We start from the raw sequence: 18,536 nt of genomic DNA, 5'->3' as shown, positions 1-18,536 counted from the left end.
TCCGTTTTTCTTTACACCTTAATTCCTAATTTTAATTTATAAAAAATCTAAATTACCCTTTAAAAATATTAATTACCTTTTATTAATACATAGACAAAACATTAATCACACAATGACATAATTAAATGACCAAAATAAGATAAATGCCTATTTTTGTGATTTTCTTTAAATTAACTTTTAAATGCATAATTAAATCCTAGATATGCATGCAACATGTATTTTTATTTTATTTTTGTTTAATTATATCAAAGCAAACATTTACGGACAAACACAAACAATTAATAAACGCCACATAAATTCTAAAAATTGCATACTAAGAGAATTCTGTTTTATTTTTTGATTTATTTTAGAGTATTTTTCGTGAGGCAAAAATCACGTGCTCACACTAACAAGCCTAATGAATGTTGTTTGTAGACAATGGTGAAACAAAGAGTCAAGGGTGCTAAACAAGCAGGTAGAGGAGAATCCTCCCGGGGAGAGAAATAAAAGATGATAAGATTGATTCCCCAAGCCCAAGAAACATTAAAAAATACAAGGAAGATCATTAGAGCTCCTGATAGGGCTATTGATCAGTCGGGAAGTGAGTACGAGCCCTCCCGGGAGGCATCTTTAGACTCCGTGCCAGAATTTGTTCCTGATTTGCCGGAGAGAAACAAACTGACAGACACACCTCCAACATCCCCCACTGCTCAAGCATCAGTGCATGTATCTTCTGGGTTATCTAAGGGCTCAGCTGAAGGCAGTGGGGATGAATACTCCACCTCTCCCATAACTTCATTATCTGGAGAGGGTGCAATAAGAGAAGAAGAGGAAGTAGGAGAAGAAGAGATAGTAGGAGAAGGGGGTGAACCTCAGGTGGGAGGAGTTGCTAGAACTAGAAAACCGGAGGTGTGACAAGACCGGTTTGTGAGTGAGGTAGCCTACCATAAGTTCAGATAATGGTGGCCTGTGAGGAAATTGATTCCGGAGCGGAGTTTTGTGGATAGAGACCTCTTGCCTCACAACCCCATTGTGAGAAGACAGTTTAGAGAGAGAGTGGGCTGGGAGTACTTCTTGGGCGACTGTGTGGATGCAAATGAGAACCTGGTCAAGGAATTCTACACCAATGCTGCCCACATCAAGAAGGGCACCAAAGTGACCAATTTGCGGAGGGAATATGATGTCTCGGGTGATTACGCATGTAGTTAGTGAAGGTGACAGAAACTACCCTTTCCCCAGCTTCTTAACCATGTACTTCAGGGACCTAAAGGTAGAGAAGCGACAATTTGATATCAAAGTGAAAGCAAAGGCCCCGTTCTCATGGTACAGTATGCAGGGTCATAACAACCCAAAAGGCAAGAACTACAAGGGAATAGCCACTGCTTCAATTGGCCAGTCTGAAGAGCCAGTAGTGGCTCCTACTAAGCCTTCTTCCACCTCAGCGGACATGCCCCTAGTCCATCTACTTCAGCAGTTCCAGACATACCATCTACCCTGGCCTACCTAGTAATTGCATACCGTCTGAGCCAGGCCCTTCTCAGCATCAACAATTGGATGCAGACAGCTTCCTTTAAGTTGTCTATCCTCACTACTACCGTGTCAGCTCAGTCGACACCTCTGCCTCCACAGGTCCCCCAGTCTATTGAGGACGCCCTCAAGGATATTTTGGACAACCAGAAGAAAATCCTTGACACCCAGAAAGTTCTTACGGACGCTATGGATTCTCATGGGAAAGCTCTCAAGGAGCTTTCTAGGGAGGCCAAGAAGATGAGAAAGACGCGGGCCTCCAAGGAGTCCGTGAAGAAATTGAGGGTTGAGGTTGACAGGTTGAAGGTAGATCACCTGCCTTTGGATTTATTACTACATGACCCGATGCCAGCAGCACATCTCCAGCCAGTGCAGTCAAAGAGGCCTCCCAATAGGAAGAGGATGATTCCTCGTGCAGATGATGCAGTCACCCAGTTGGCAGACCCACCGGAGACCTCTCCAGTCAGCCACATGATGCAGCCCAGGAGCGTGTCTAGGTCCAGGACTAGGTCCCAGCAGCAGAGCCACAGGTCACAGGGAGCCAGTCTGAGGTTCCTAAGCATATTGCAGACCCAGGGAACACTTAGGACCCCATGCAGACAGACGGCCCATAGGGAGTTTCTGTATCATCTTTCCTTTATTTTTTGTGCTTATTTTGCTTAGTTGGCATTGAGGACAATGCCAGCTTTCATTTGAGGGGGGAGGCCCTACTTTGATTTGTTGGATGACTGTATATATTTTACAGATTTCATGACTTCTTTCTTTATTTTTCATCTTTGGTATGTATATAATTTTAGCACTTCATACATTTTTCGTACTTTTTACTTTGGGTCTGTATATAAAAGTTATGTTATATTGTATATATTCATCTCCCCTATTGTATATTCGATTAAATCCCCTCTTGTAAATATTCATTTTACTTTCCGCAATTTTTTCTTTCTTAGCTCTTATTTGTGTTCGTAGCTTCTTGTTTTGGATTTTTGCAATAAGCCTTTGGTTTTCTTAATGCCATGGTTCTTTCCAAAGGTAGAATTTGTGTGAATCGGGTGTCTCTTCCCGATGATGGATGGCATGACTACCTTCTTAAGGGTTTGAGTCTGTTTTTCTTTTCTTTTTGCTTTGAGTAGTTAGTGGTTAAGGGTGCCTCAAGCAAAGCTTCACTTGGGCCTAGCACATTTGCCTTTGATCTTATGGTCAAAAATAAATCATTGTGTATAGGATGGTGAAAGTTGTGACCTTGAGACTCTTGTGTTGGCCGATAATCATCAAGTGGTTTTCCGGGACCATTGTGTTCTCAAATCTTATCTAAGGTCGTTGTGGGCCCCCGACTCTATGTCTTTAGCAATCCCATAGCTTGTGTGGTGAGAAATTACATTGCAAGTCCAATTCCCGAGCCATTGGTTTAGAATTTGCCCTGAATGTTTGTTGAGGTGAAATCCTAAGTGAATTTTGACTTGAGATATGATTATAGGCCCTCCTTGATCCAAATGATAGCTTAAACACTTCCATAGCCTACCATGATAAAATCCTTAGTCAACCCTTTTGAGCCTTAGACCTTTTTCCGTCAAGAACCATAATGCAAGCCTTTACCCGTTCTTAAAGATACCCTTTCTTGGCACCCGATCTTTCCTTAGCACATGGCAAAAGCATAATTTTGGGGGGAGAGACGAGGATGGAAACGAAGTGGTAAAAAGGTAAAAAGTGAAGAAAAGGAAAGGCAATAAAAAAGAAAGAAAAGCAAAAAAGACAAAAAGAATGTTCAATGTGTAAGAGAATAAAAGGGATTCAAGAAAAGCAAAGAATGAAAGGTGTGGAAAGTTGAGAAAGGAGAAAAGATTTGAACTGAATAAGAAAGAGCGACAGTGTGTCTCTCTAACCCCCTAGAAAGAGGTGAAATGACTCAAAAAGTCAAGTGAATGTGTGCCAAAATGAAACAAAAGAAGTGCTTAAGAGAAGATGGAACCTACTTAGACCAAATATTACCTACCCTAAACCAAAAGCCTTCACTATGTCTCCGCAAAAGCCCTATATGATCTTGATTTGAATGAAGCTTACATTAGTGGTGATTCACATAAGGGGCAAGCATATGGTACTTAGAGCCGGATTTGTTATTTTTCCTTGAGAGATATGAGTGTATTTCCATTAACCTCGTTCTGAATGCCACTATCTTAAAAGTGAGGTTTTCTTAGGGAGAGTTGAGAATGTGTGAGTTTGGGTTCCACAATGACCAAAGTAATAGAAAGAGTTCTTTGATGTGTTGAGTCAACTCTTGATGCTCTTGTGTCGCACTTAATGGTGTTTAAAAGAGTAAAGTGTTGTTAATGATTCATTTGTATTGAGGGCAATTGTTAGTCCCAATTGATGCTAGATGAGGTCACTTTCGGACAGTTGACTTTTCTTGGATTTTCTCTTAAGGGGTAGGTCTTATTTTGTTTGCTTGAGGACAAGCAAAAGCTTAAGTTTGGGGGAGTTGATAACTAGGGAATATGATGCATTTTACACTCCTTCATGCTCAAGTTTTGATTAGAAATGTATACAAAATAGCCCCAAAGGCTCACAAGTTGTGCTTGATTGCAGGTTTGATCAACAAGGTGACAAGGTGCCAAATACCAGCTCAAAAATGAGTGAAACTTGAACAAGTACCAAGACAAGACAAAGCTCAGTCAAACAGGGCCAGTGCGGCCGCACACCATTCTGTGCGGTTCGCACAAGTGAAGTTCAAAGAGTGTGCATCTCAGGCCAAAAGGCAATGTGGCCGCAACGGATTTTCTGCAGTCCACATTGGGTTCACTGTGGCCGCACTCGATTTAGTGCGGTCCGCAGAGCCAAGGTTCATAGAGTTGCCAGATTGTAGATTGAAGCCCAATGCAATCCGCGCTACATTTCATGCGGACAGAGCTAGAAGTCACTGCGGCCGCACTCGATTTTGTGCGGTCCACATTGCCTAAATTAAGAGAGTTGGATATTCAAGTCAAGAGCTTTAGTGCGGCCGCATTTGATTTTGTGCGATCCGCACTAGCCTCGCGGGGGTATTTTTGTCCAAGATTTTTACCCTAGTTTAAATAGATATTTTTCCCATTTTTAGGTTATCAGATAGTTTTGTACTCATAGCTGCGCTCGTGACTTCGTTCCTTTTAGCTATTTCGAGTAATTTTAGCGTGTTTTCAACATTGAATGTTCAAATTTAATTTATCAATTAATTATTATGAGTTTTTCTTCATCTATTTCTTTATTTTCTTCTCTAATTATGAGTAGCTAGACCCATCAACTGGGGTTGTGGCTCAACCCTAGTGTGAGTAATTGATGGGTCTTGTGTGTTGATGCTTGATTGTCTATGGGTGTTTGATATTGGGACTAATTTCATGTTTAATCGCTGAATTAGTGGTTGCAAACACTAGTTTGTGTTTAGTTGACTTTGGATCTTCTTGAGAAAAAGAGCCTAAGTCTCTGAAATTGGTCCAACAAGGAATTGGGGCGTACTCAAGAGATTGATAGCACCAATTAAAGGGTTAAACCTAGAGAGAGTAATACCCGACTTGAACCTTGATTGATTGTGAAAAATTGCATAACCAATTGGTCTTGAGAAAGTCAATTCGGGCAAAATCACTCAAACTACCGAGAGGTATAGAGTGAGTAGAATCGTGCAATAGTTATATCATACTCCCCAAATGTGACAGTCTAGCTTTAGACTCAAGAATCCGTCAATTGACCACTTAGTTGAAAGTCACTACCCTAGTGCCTTTTAATCATTTGAACAACTCGCAATAGTCTAACCTTAGCTTATTTTAGTTTAATTGAGCATTGTAGTTTTATAAAATTAGAATCATAAGAAAAACCAAAAATGTGTAGAAGTGCAATTTGGAGCAAACACACAACTCCACTTTAGATAGACACCCGTCTCCAATATCTAGCTCCCTGTGGAAATCGATCTCGACCTTAATTGGGTAAAAGCTGCTTTGACCTCTCTCGCTACTCAATAGTAGTGCAGGGTCGGCCTCGATCACCAGGTATAACATCATTTATAATGACCTGTACAAGAGGACATATGGCGGCCCTCTGACAAAATGCTTAGGTCCAAATCAGATGCAACACGTCCTCGAAGAATTCCATGAAGACCATTGCGGAGCTCATTCTGGCAATCAGGCATTGGCCAGATACCTCATACGGACAGGAAATTACTGGCCCACTATGAAAAACAAGAGGCCGCCGATTTCATGAAAAAGTGCGATCAATGCCAAAAATATACCCCAATGATTCACCAGGCAGGCGAACACCTCCACTCAGTCACCTCCCCTTGGCCATTTATCAAATGGGGAATGGACATCGTGGGACCCCTCCCAGCAGGGCGAAGTAACATGCAATTTCTTTTGGTTTTAATTGACTATTTCTCTAAGTGGGTAGAAGCAGGAGCATTCGCCCAAATACGCGAACATGAAGTGATCGTTTTCATATGGAAAAACATCATATGTCGGTTCGGTCTCCCCAAAGAGATCAGATGCGACAACGGACCCCAATTTGCAGGAAAAAAGGTCGCTAAACTTTTCAAAAAAATGGCATATCAAAAGAATACTCTCAACGCCATATCACCCTGCGGGTAACGGACAAGCGGAGTCCTGCAAAAAGTCAATACCGAACATCATGAAGAAAAAACTCGAAGACGCCAAAGGGTTGTGGCCGGAGATATTGCCAAAAGTACTATAGGCCTACCAAACAACCCCAAAGACGAGCATAGGAGAGACGTCTTACTCATTGGTCTGTGGGACTGATGCAGTATTACTGTCCGAAGTCAGGGAACTGAGCCTAAGATACTCCTACGAAAGTGGACCTAGGAACGATGAAAACAGAAAGTAGGAGCTCGATGAAGTCGAAGAACGAAGAGATATGGCATACGTAAGGATGATCGCCCAAAAGCAACAAGCAGAACGCTATTATAAAAAAAATCAAAGATCAGACCACTCAAAGTTGGGGACTACATGCTTAAAGTTAAACCACAAGAAAGCAAATGCCCATGGGAAGGTAAACTAGGAACAAATTGGAACGGCCCGTACAAAATCACGGCAACAGTGAACAAAGGGTCATTCCAACTAGAAACAATGGAAGGAAAGAAAGTACCAAACAACTGGAATATTACACACCTGAGGTGCTTCAACTTTTAAGAGATGAAGCGTCGCCAAAGTCGTACTATTTTTGTCCCTCGCTTGTTTCTCGAAGAGGTTTTTTAACGAGGCGACAAAGGGGACACTTCAGGTTAAAGTGCACACAGACGGAGGCACAAGACGACTAGTTCATTGCTTGACCTCTCAAGGCTTCTCCAGGTCGACCAATGAAGGGACTAGATGGATTGGGACTGGGACTAAAATTCCAGCCAACACCCGAAAAATATGTAAATTTCTCCAAGTGTATTAACAAAGCACAAATGCATGAAGTTTATTTCTATTTTCTCCAAATGTACAACCAAAACAACGTGGCATTAAAGATCACACCGCCGACAAATTCCGCACCTAAAGGCATGCATAACCGGCCATAACTAAGTATAGGTTATATTCAATCTCATTCGAATCAACACCTAATCGGCCCTCGGCCATAATTAAGTATAGGTTATATTCGACCTTGTTCGAATCAACACCTAATCGTCCCTTGGCCATAATTAATTAGAGGTTATATTCGACCTCATTTGAATCAACACCTAATCGACCCTCAGCCATAACTAAGTATAGGTTATATTTGACCTCGTTCTAATCAATACCTAACCGGCCCTCGGCCATAAATAAACATATAATATGTTTGACCTCGTTCGAACTAACAACTACTGGCCCTCGTCTATGATCAAACTTAGGTTTCATTTTGACCTCGTTTGATCATACTCGAGCTAAGTGATTACGACTAAGAAAACCAAGGCAACAAAGCAACAAGATCAAAAAGCATACAAGCTCGAATAGAAGAAAAAGAATAAGGTACAAATAACAAAACTGCTAATTCATACTTAGAATATTTTTACAAAGGCTCGAAAAGACGCCTACAAAAAATGCACAAGTTTGCAGCAAAACAAAAAAGAAGGAAAAGGAAACCTACTAATCGCTGCCATGCCCTGCAGTGCCATCGGCCTGATCACCTAGACCATCCTCATCTGCCCCTTCACCATCACCATCGCCCTCAGGATACTCATCTTTATACCAGGTGTCCTCTTCAATCCGATCAACCCCGCATCCTCTTTGTCATCATCGGCCTCCGTTGTAGAAGGATCGTAGCCACAAGTGACCCGAGATCCACGTGCCTTAACACGAGCATCTTCAAAGACGGCTTCTAAAATGGTTCCCGCCCTCATCAACTGGGCCTCGACATGGATCCACTCCTCGTACGAAATCTTGAAGAACATCAAGAAAAGCAAAAGTACGGGAGGAGGATGGTCGAGCTAGTAATTGAGCCTTCTCGGCCTCAGGAGCGGTAACGATCACAAAGGCTAGAAGCCTTTTCTCTAACTCTCTAATCTGTTCATCAAGCCGCTCTTTTTTGAGTCTGGCTGTCTCCAAGGCATTCTCTCGCTTGGAACGAAGGACCACGATCTCCAGAGCCTTTGCGTTCCTCAAAGCCCTCGATCGAGCTAACTCCGCCTTCCCGAGATCTACTGCTTTCTTGGATACATTGTTAAAGCATCTACTTTGAATTGACACTCTTCAAGATCGGTGCGCGGTGAGACCACTTGGGCTTGGAGATCGCCGTACTGGGCCTCGAACCCCTACTAACCTCAAGTTCCTCTTCTTTATCTCTTAGTTCCCTCTCGAGAACGCTGCATTTTTTATGACCCTCACCAGCTCGTCATCTTTCTCCTTCAGTTCATCTCGAAGAGCCTGAAAATTGTCGATCTCACCAAACTGCCTACAAATCTCGCGATACTTCCCACGGTACACGCGGTATTTTTGCTCCATCTTCAAAAAAATAGCCTTACGTCTCTCCTCTCTTCGGGCGCTCTAATTTCCAGAACCATAGTCTAAAAAAGAAAGGAAAGAAAACAGAGAAAAAGAACAAAGTCTAAAAATGTTGAACTTGACAAACATAAACGAAAGAAGTTGAAAAGCTTACCATGAGAGCGAGGCCGACTATGCTCATTGATAATGTATCATCATCCAGCTTTTCGAGAGTTTTACCCTCCATTTCAGAACATAGGGGACCGAGGGAAGGAACCACATTCTTTGTATCCACCAACAAATCTTGATTCATAGGGATCGCAATGGTCCTCGTGGACCCCTCTAGTCTCACTTCAAGCCGGGTAAGCCCTTCCCCCATAATCCTCACCTCATCAATGTCAAGATCAAAGCCTGCCTTATAGCCATCCGCACTGATGCCCTTACCTCTCCCATCAACTGGCGAATAAGGAACATCAGTAAGTCACGAGAATGATGGCTATCTTGTTGTAAAGAATCAAAAACCCTCGTAGACAGCCTTTCGGTTTTTGTCGCGGCACCAGGAAGGGACACGCCCTATACGGCCTCAGTCGATGGCAAAATCTCAGATGACAACTCGACGTTATCTTCAATTACTATGGTTACCGTTTCACGGGTGAAAAAATTGCCCCATACTGAATCCACAGCCTGGGCGACTCCATCACCAATGTCCACTGATCTTCTCTTACAGGAAACCAAATTCCATTCGCTCAGTAATGACTCCTCCTCTTCGTCCACTAGATGATGCAAAGAGGAAGTCGGGAGCTCTGTTGTAGGTGTGGTCGATGACCAGGAAAACCTGGCCGCGGTGGAAGAAGGAACAGAAGCAGATAACCGAGCAGGCCTAGCTGTGGTCGCAACAGGAATAGACTCTGAATAAGAGGCAGCCTTCCTCTTATGAAATGCAGGAGGAGGAGCCCTCGATCTCCTCGAAGGTCCTCAGACTAAAAAAGGAAGATTGAAGGTTATCAACAATGGGAATAAAATGTTGCGGGCAAGCAACCATGAGGTCAAAATAGTAAAAATAATAAATAGATGAACTCACCAACCAAGGAAGAAACAGGACCGAACTTCTTGAGAAAGCCCGGCCACTCACGAATTCACAAAATGTGAGGCAGAACCTAGCCAACCCAGTTGGAAATATCCCCGACCAAAAGAGGAGGCGTAGTCTTAGCTGTACGAAGAATAGATAAAATTTCAGAGCCTATGACTAAAGACAAATAAATCAAATGCTTTTGACAAAAATAGACACTTACGAGTTTGATTCCAAATCTCAGGGAAGTCGTTCGCTTTGGCCACCACATCCTTGGTTCTGACAAAAAAGTAGTTGAGCTAGAACTGACGATTCGCTTTGTCGTCCATATTCACCACCAGGCATTTACCTCCTCGGTGACGAAGGTGCAATATCGTTCCCCTATAAAATCTAGGGGCAAAGAGATGCATCAGATGACGGAGTGTGACCTCGATACCGGAGTTGCGCTCGTGACTTCATTCCTTTTAGCTATTTTGAGTAACTTTAGCGTGTTTTCAACATTGAATCTTCAAGTTTAATTTATCAATTAATTATTATGAGTTTTTCTTCATCTATTTCTTTATTTTCTTCTCTAATTATGAGTAGCTAGACCCATCAGCTGGGGTTGTGGCTCAACCCTAGTGTGAGTAATTGATGGGTCTTGTGTATTGATGCTTGATTGTCTATGGGTGTTTGATATTTGGATTAATTTCATGTTTAATCGCTGAATTAGTGGTTGCAAACACTAGTTTGTGTTTATTTGACATTGGCTCTTCTTGAGAAAAAGAGCCTAAGTCTCTGAAATTGGTCCAACAAGAAATTGGGGCGTACTCAAGAGATTGATATCCCCAATTAAAGGGTTAAACCTAGAGATAGTAATACCCGACTTGAACCTTGATTGATTGTGAAAAATTGCATACCCAATTGGTCTTGAGAAAGTCAATTCGGGCAAAATCACTCAAACTACCGAGAGGTATAGAGTGAGTAGAATCGTGCAATGGTTATATCATACTCCCCAAATGTGACAGTCTAGCTTTAGACTCAAGAATCCGTCAATTGACCACCTAGGCGAAAGTCACTACCCTAGCGCCTTTTAATCATTTGAACAACTCGCAATAGTCTAACCTTAGCTTATTTTAGTTTAATTGAGCATTGTAGTTTTATAAAATTAGAATCATAATCAAAACCAAAAATGTCTAGAAGTGCAATTTGGAGCAAACACACAACTCCACTTTAGATAGACACCCGTCTCCAATATCTAGCTCCCTGTGGAAATCGATCCCGACCTTAATCGGGTAAAAGCTGCTTTTACCTCTCTCGTTACACAATAGTAGTGCAGGGTCGGCCTTGATCACCAGGTATAACATCATTTATAATGACCTGTACAAGAGGACGTATGGCAGCCCTCTGACAAAATGCTTAGGTCCAAATCAGATGGAACACGTCCTCGAAGAATTCCATGAAGACCATTGCGGAGCTTATTCTGGCAATCAGGCATTGGTCAGATACCTCATACGAGCAGGAAATTACTGGCCCACTATGAAAAAAAAGAGGCCGCTGATTTCATGAAAAAGTGTGATCAATGCCAAAAATATGCCCCAATGATTCACCAGGCAGGCGAACACCTCCACTCAGTCACCTCCCCTTGGCCGTTTATCAAATGGGGAATGGACATCGTGGGACCCCTCCCAGCAGGGCGAAGTAACATGCAATTTCTTTTGGTTTTAATTGACTATTTCTCTAAGTGGGTAGAAGCATGAGCATTCGCCCAAATGCGCAAACAGGAAGTGATCGTCTTCATATGGAAAAACATCATATGCCGGTTCGGTCTCCCCAAAGAGATCAGCTGCGACAACAGACCCCAATTTGCAGGAAAAAAGGTCGCTAAATTTTTCAAAAAATGGCATATCAAAGAATACTCTCAGTGCCATATCACCCTGCGGATAACGGAAAAGCGGAGTCCTGCAAAAAGTCGACACCGAAAATCATGAAGAAAAAACTCGAAGACGCCAAAGGGTTGTGGCCGGAGATATTGCCAGAAGTACTATAGGCCTAAAAAACAACGCCAAATACGAGCATAGGAGAGACGCCTTACTCATTGGTCTATGGGACTGATGTAGTATTACCGGCCGAAGTCAGGGAGCTGAGCCTAAGATACTCCTACGAAAGTGGACCCAGGAACGATGAAAGCAGAAGGTAGGAGCTCGATGAAGTCGAAGAACGAAGAGATATGGCATACGTAAGGATGATCGCCCAAAAGCAACAAGCAGAACGCTATTATAAAAAAAATCAAAGATCAGACCACTCAAAGTTGGGGACTACATGCTTAAAGCTAAAACACAAGAAAGCAAAGGCCCGTGGGAAGGCAAACTAGGAACAAATTGAAACGGCTCGTACAAAATCATGACAACAGTGAGCAAAGGGTCATTCTAACTAGAAACAATGGAAGGAAAGAAGCTACCAAACAACTGGAATATTACACACCTGAGGTTCTTCAACTTTTAAGAGATGAAGCGTCCCCAAAGTCGTACTATTTTTGTCCCTCGCTTGTTTCTCGAAGAGGTTTTTTAACGAGGCGACAAAGGGGACACTTCAGGTTAAAGTGCGCACAGACGGAGGCACAGGACGATTAGTTCATTGCTCGACCTCTCAAGGCTTCTCCAGGTCGACCAATGAAGGGACTAGATAGATTGGGATTGAAATTTCAGCCAACACCCGAAAAATATATACATTTCTCCAAGTGTATGAACAAAGCACAAATACATGAAGTTTATTTCTATTTTCTCCAAATGTTCAACCAAAACAACGTGGCATTAAAGATCACACCGCCGACAAATGTCGTACCTAGAGGCATGCATAACCAGCCATAACTAAGTATAGGTTATATTCGATCTCATTCAAATAAACACCTAATCGGCCCTCGGCCATAATTAAGTATAGGTTATATTCGACCTTGTTCGAATCAACACCTAATCGGCCCTTGGCCATAATTAATTATAGGTTATATTCGACCTCATTTAAATCAACACCTAATCGACCCTCGGCCATAACTAAGTATAGGTTATATTTGACCCCGTCCTAATCAATACCTAACCGGCCCTCGGCCATAAATAAACATATGATATGTTTGACCTCGTTCGAACTAACAACTACTGTCCCTCATCCATGATCAAACTTAGGTTTCGTTTGGACCTCGTTTGACCCTACTCGTGCTAAGTGATTACGACTAAGAAAACCAAGGCAACCAAGCAACAAGATCAAAAAGCATACAAGCTCGAACAGAAGAAAAAGAATAAGGTACAAATAACAAAACTGCTAATTCATACTTAGAATATTTTTTACAAAGGCTCGAAAAGACGCCCACAAAAAATGCACAAGTTTGCAGCAAAACAAAAAGAAAGAAAAGGAAACCTACTAATCGCCGCCAGTCCCAGCAGTGCCATCGGCCTGATCACCTAGACCATCCCCATCTGCCCCTTCACCATCACCATCGCCCTCAGGATACTCATCCTTATACCAGGTGTCCTCTTCAATCCGATCAACCCCGCATCCTCCTTGTCATCACCGGCCACCAGTGTAGCAGAATCGTAGCCACAAGCGACCCGAGCACCACGTGCCTTAACACGAGTATCTTCAAAGATGGCTTCTAAAATGGTTCTCGCCCTCATCAGCTAGGCCTCGGCGTGAATCCACTCCTCATACGAAATCTTGAGGAACATCAAGAAAAGCAAAAGTAGGGGAGGAAGATGGTCGAGCTAGTAATTGTGCCTTCTCTTCCTCAGGAGCGGCAATGATCACAAAGGCCAGAAGCCTTTTTATCTAACTCTCTAATCTGTTCATCAAGCCGCTCTTTTTTGAGTCTGGCTGTCTCCAAGTCACTCTTTCGCTTGGAACGAAGGACCACGATCTCCAGAGCCTTCGCGTTTCTCAAAGCCCTCGATCGAGCTAACTCCGCCTTCTCGAGATCTGCTGCTTTCTCGGAAACCTTGTTAAAGCATCTACTTTGAATTGACACTCTTCAAGATCGGCGCGCGGTGAGACCACTTGGGCTTTGAGATCGCCGTACTGGGCCTCGACCCCCCTGCTAACCTCAAGTTCCACTTCTTTATCTCTTAGTGCCCCCTCGAGAACACTGCATTTTTTGATGACCCTCACCAGCTCGTCATCTTTCTCCTTCAGTTCATCTCGAAGAGCCTGAAAATTGTCGATCTCACCAAACTGCCTACAAATCTCGCGATACTTCCCACGGTACACGCGGTATTTTTGCTCCATCTTCAAAAAAATAGCCTTACGTCTCTCCTCTCTTCGGGTGCTCTCAATTTCCAGAACTATAGTCTAAAAAAAAGGAAAGAAAACAGAGAAAAAGAACGAAGTCTAAAAATGTTGAACTTGACAAACATAAACGAAAGAAGTTGAAAAGCTTACCATGAGAGCGAGGCTGACTATTCTCCTTGATAATGTATCATCATCTAGCTTTTCAACAGTTTTACCCTCTATTTCAGAACATAGGGGACCGAGGGAAGGAACCACGTTCTTTGTATCCACCAACAAATCTCGATTCATGGGGATCGCAATGGTCCTCGTGGACCCCTCTAGTCTCACTTCGAGCCGGGTAAGCCCTTCCCCCATAATCCTCACCTCATCAATGTGAAGATCAGAGCCTGCCTTATAGCCATCTGCACTGATACCCTTACCTCTCCCATTAACTAGCGAAAAAGGAACATCAGTAGGTCATGAGGACGATGGCTTATCTTGTTGTAAATAATCAAAAACCCTAGTAGACAGCCTTTTGGTTTTTGTCGCGGCACCGGGAAGGGACACGCCCTCTACGGCCTCAGTCGATGGCAAAATCTCATATGACAACTCGACGTTATCTTCAAGCACTATGGTCACCTTTTCATGGGTGAAAAAATTTCCCCTTACTGAATCCACAGCCCGAGCGACCCCATCACCAATGTCCACCGATCTTCTCTTACAGGAAACCAAATTCCAGTCGCTCAGTAATGACTCCTCCTCTTCGCCCACTAGATGATGCAAAGAGGAAACCGGGAGCTCTGTTATAGGTGTGGTCGATGACCAGGCAAACCTAACCGCAACGGAAGAAGGAACAGAAGTAGATAACCGAGCAGGCCTAGCCGTGGTCACAACAGGAATAGACTCTGAAGAAGAGGCAGCCTTCCTCTTACGAAATGCAGGAGGAGGAGCCCTCGATCTCCTCGAAGATCCTCAGACGTAAAAAGGAAGATTTAAGGTTATCAACACCGGGAATAAACTGTTGCGGGAAAGCAACCATGAGGTCAAAACAGTAAAAATAATAAATAGATGAACTCACCAACCAAGGAAGAAACATGCCCGAACTTCTTGAGAAAGCCCAGCCACTCACGAATCCCCAAAATGTGAGGCAGAACCCAGCCAACCCAGTTGGAAATATCCCCGACCAAAAGAGGAGGCGTAGTCTTAGCTGTACGAAGAAAGATAAAATTTCAGAGCCTACGACTAAAGACAAATAAATCAAATGTTTTTGACAAAAATAGACACTTACGAGTTTGATTCCAAATCTCAAGGAAGTCATTCGCTTTGGCCACCATGTCCTCGATTCTGACAAAAAAGTAGTTGAGCTAGAACTGATGATTCGCTTTGTTGTCCATATTTACCACCAGGCATTTACCTCCTCGGTGACGAAGGTGCAATATCGTTCCCCTATAAAATCTAGGGGCAAAGAGATGCATCAGATGGCGGAGTGTGACCTCGACCCCAGAAGACTCTGCAAATTTTGTGAACATCCTAATGAGCTTGTAGATGTATGGAGAGAGTTGGGCCGGAAAAATACCATAGTAGCAGCGAAATTCTTCCGCCAATGGGAGAAGGGAAAGAGTATAGCGGACCTAGAGAGGATATGCATAGAACGTGCATTACCCGGGGCAGTGGGTTTGCACCATATTACGCCCTATAGAGACAAGATCGATGTGGGAAGGAATGTTGATTTTTGCCCTAAGCTCAGTTAGATCGGCCTCTTTCATCGCTGACTCCAAGACCTCAGGCTCGCCTTCAGGCGCCTTCGAAAAGCCGGACCTAACTTTCTCACTATAAGGGATTTTTTCCTCCACCGTAGGAAAATTCTCGTCTTCAATGGCGACATAGACACCATCAGAGTGAGGGGGCATACGCACCGCCAAAGGGACAAGGTCAGTTGCCATACCGGAACCAGAGGATACATTAGTCATATTTTTTAGAGAGGGTACTTAGGTAAGGAAGTGTTAGAAGCAACAAGAATCGCTAATACCAGTAAAAACGATACGCGACAATGGAGGAAGAAGAAGAAGGCACGAAGTTTTGATGAGAAAAATAAGTAGAGGGAAAATAAATGTCATTACATCTCTATTTATAAGAATTCATGCATGAAAACCAAGAAATTATGCCATCATTACCTGGCACAAGAGTCGAAATGGTAGCCCCAACTGACAATCACACGGGAAATGACACAAAGCATTAGGAAAAGGCGCCATAATGACGCATAATATCATGACGCCATTCTGGTGCGGAAGCGACACCACCCCAATAGTTGCGTTCACGAAAGTCACGTTGTCATCTCGTCCAAAATATCACTGCTCAACTCACTCGTCCAAGTTTTGTCAACCACAATAAATGGTGTGAGCACGTGATTTTTGCCCTATATATGAATTATTCCCAAAAATCCAAACAAAATGATTTCTTTATTATTTCACAACTTTTGTGAATTTTGGTGTTATTTTTTTGGTAATTGTTGCATTTTATCTATGCATTTTTATTCATATGAAAAATACAAAAATATACATCTGCATTTAGGATCTAATTTCATATTTTAGAATTAATTAGGGGTTAATTTGTTTTAGAACAAAATATAAAGAAAATAACAAAAATAATCCACTCTTGCATTTTTAGTTGTTAATTGTTGAATTTGTCATGAAATAGATTTTAAAACAATTTTAGGAGTTAATTAGTTTAACTTTGAATTATATTAGGTCTTTGTTTTAATTTTTTTGCATCATTACAAAATCAGAAAAATAATACAAAAATACAAAATGCAAAAACAATGGAAAAGAAATAAAAGAAATATAAATAGAAAAAGGTTTGGTCTTAAGAGACCTGTATTTGGGCCAAATGGGTAAGCCCAAACAAAATAACCTTTAAAATCTATACCCAAACCGACCCAGCTCAGTGCCCTAAACCCGGCCTGCCTTTTTAAATGACCAAACGACGTCGTTTCGGCGTCAACCAATCTGGGCCGTCGAGGTTAATCAATCCAACGGTCGAGAAGCTTGGGTCGTTTGGTATATTAATGTCCAAATTTTACCCCCCCCTACTTCGCCTCTCAGAACTCACCCCTACCCAAACCCTAGAGACGCCGCCCCTATACGCTCCGTCAAGTTCGCCGGCGGCGATGATAGTAACCACGCCGTTCCCACCCAAAATGACACCACTTGCTCTCCTTCTCCTCCTCTTCACGAATCCACCCTCTGTTTCCTTCGAATCCCACCCCATCTCGTCAAATATTGGATCGAAACTTTTCCGGCCATGACTCAAAGTAGCCCAAACACCACCAAACTTACACCATAGGACCATCACAACCTCCTCTATCAAAACCCCAAGGTCCTGACCCTCGAACGTGGCCGGAACTGTTCGAATATTAGTTTGAACTTTTCCGGCCAAAAACCCTAGTTGCACCAAATTACCCCAAATTGATACCACATGTTCCCTGGGCTTCCCTCTTGAAGAATCTGCAGTCAATAGCACCCAATTCCCACTGGAGATGATCGAATCTGGACTCTGAGAGTTGGCTGGATTTTGGAAGTTGAATTAGTGAGCTTTTGAGTTTTTCCCTTTCTTTGTTTAAATTCTTGCTTTTGATTCTGTTCTCATATTTGTTGACGTTTAGTTTAATTTGCGTTTTATTTTTTTTGTCAATATTGTTCTAATCTTGTGTCGTGATTTGTTTTGATTAATCCTAGTTGTTTGTTTTTAATTTGTTCCAATTCCGGATTTTAGTTTAATTTTTAGTTAAGCTTTTGATAATTTGTTAAATAGTTTTATTAAGTTTTGTTTGAATTAATTTTTGGTATTCCTTTAGTTTAGGTTAATTACTAGTTGGTTCAGTTTCAGTTTAATTAATCGTCATAATTAGTTGAATTTGGTTATAGTTGATAGTTTAATTTGGTTATTGGTTCTGTGGTTATCAATTCTGATTAGATTAGCTTGTGTTAGTTTTTCTTTTGATAGTTAGTTTGGTCATTAATTCTGAGTTCAATTTCTAGATTCAATAAGAGTTTAAATTGGGATAGATTCAGAGTTTAGGAAAATGTTTGGTTATAGATGTAATTTTAGTTTAAGTTCAGCGGTAGCTTAGACATTTAGGATTGGGTAACACATGGTAGTTGAAACTAGAATCTTCTAGGACCTTCCAAAGTAGGACTTTAGTGTAATTTCAGTAATTATAGAGTATTGACTTGTGACACAAGTCAGAAAACAAGGGACTAATAGGCAACTGAAAATCTGAAGCTTCCCCTTAGTTTTGCCTATAAAAGGCAGTCTTTATTGCCTTGTTGGACAAGTTTGGAACCCCAAAAATTCCCCCAAAAAACCCTTAGCTGCAGATCTGAATTTCAGATTTGAATTTCAAAAATCTTCTTTTAGATTTTAGTTTCGAAAAATCCAGTAGAAAATTTCAAATTTTAAAACCAAAAATAACAAAAAACTAAAAAAAAAACTCTATTGTTCCATTGAAATTGGAAGTTGATTTCAACTTCTATTTACTGATTCACATTCTGCAGTTGCTATCTTTGCTTGTTGAAGTGTAGAGGTTCATTTCGAGTTGAAATTAGTGTTCTAAGTCTAGTTTGGGTGTTTTTGTTGGCTGTCTATGCATTGGTGTTCATTTCTGGGTTGGTTTGCTGCTGTGTGGAGTTGATCTGTGGGTTTTCTGTTTGGTTTGAGCATTTCTGGGTTGTTTGGTCTTATATCTGAGCTGTTGTTGATTCCTGCTTGCCCACTATTGCTGTTTGAACTGCTGAATATCAGTTTGATTACCTATTGCTGATCTC

Source organism: Nicotiana sylvestris, chromosome 1, assembly GCF_000393655.2.
Source record: "Nicotiana sylvestris chromosome 1, ASM39365v2, whole genome shotgun sequence".
Taxonomy (NCBI): Eukaryota; Viridiplantae; Streptophyta; class Magnoliopsida; order Solanales; family Solanaceae; genus Nicotiana; species Nicotiana sylvestris.
Note: the sequence above shows the minus strand (reverse complement) of the source record.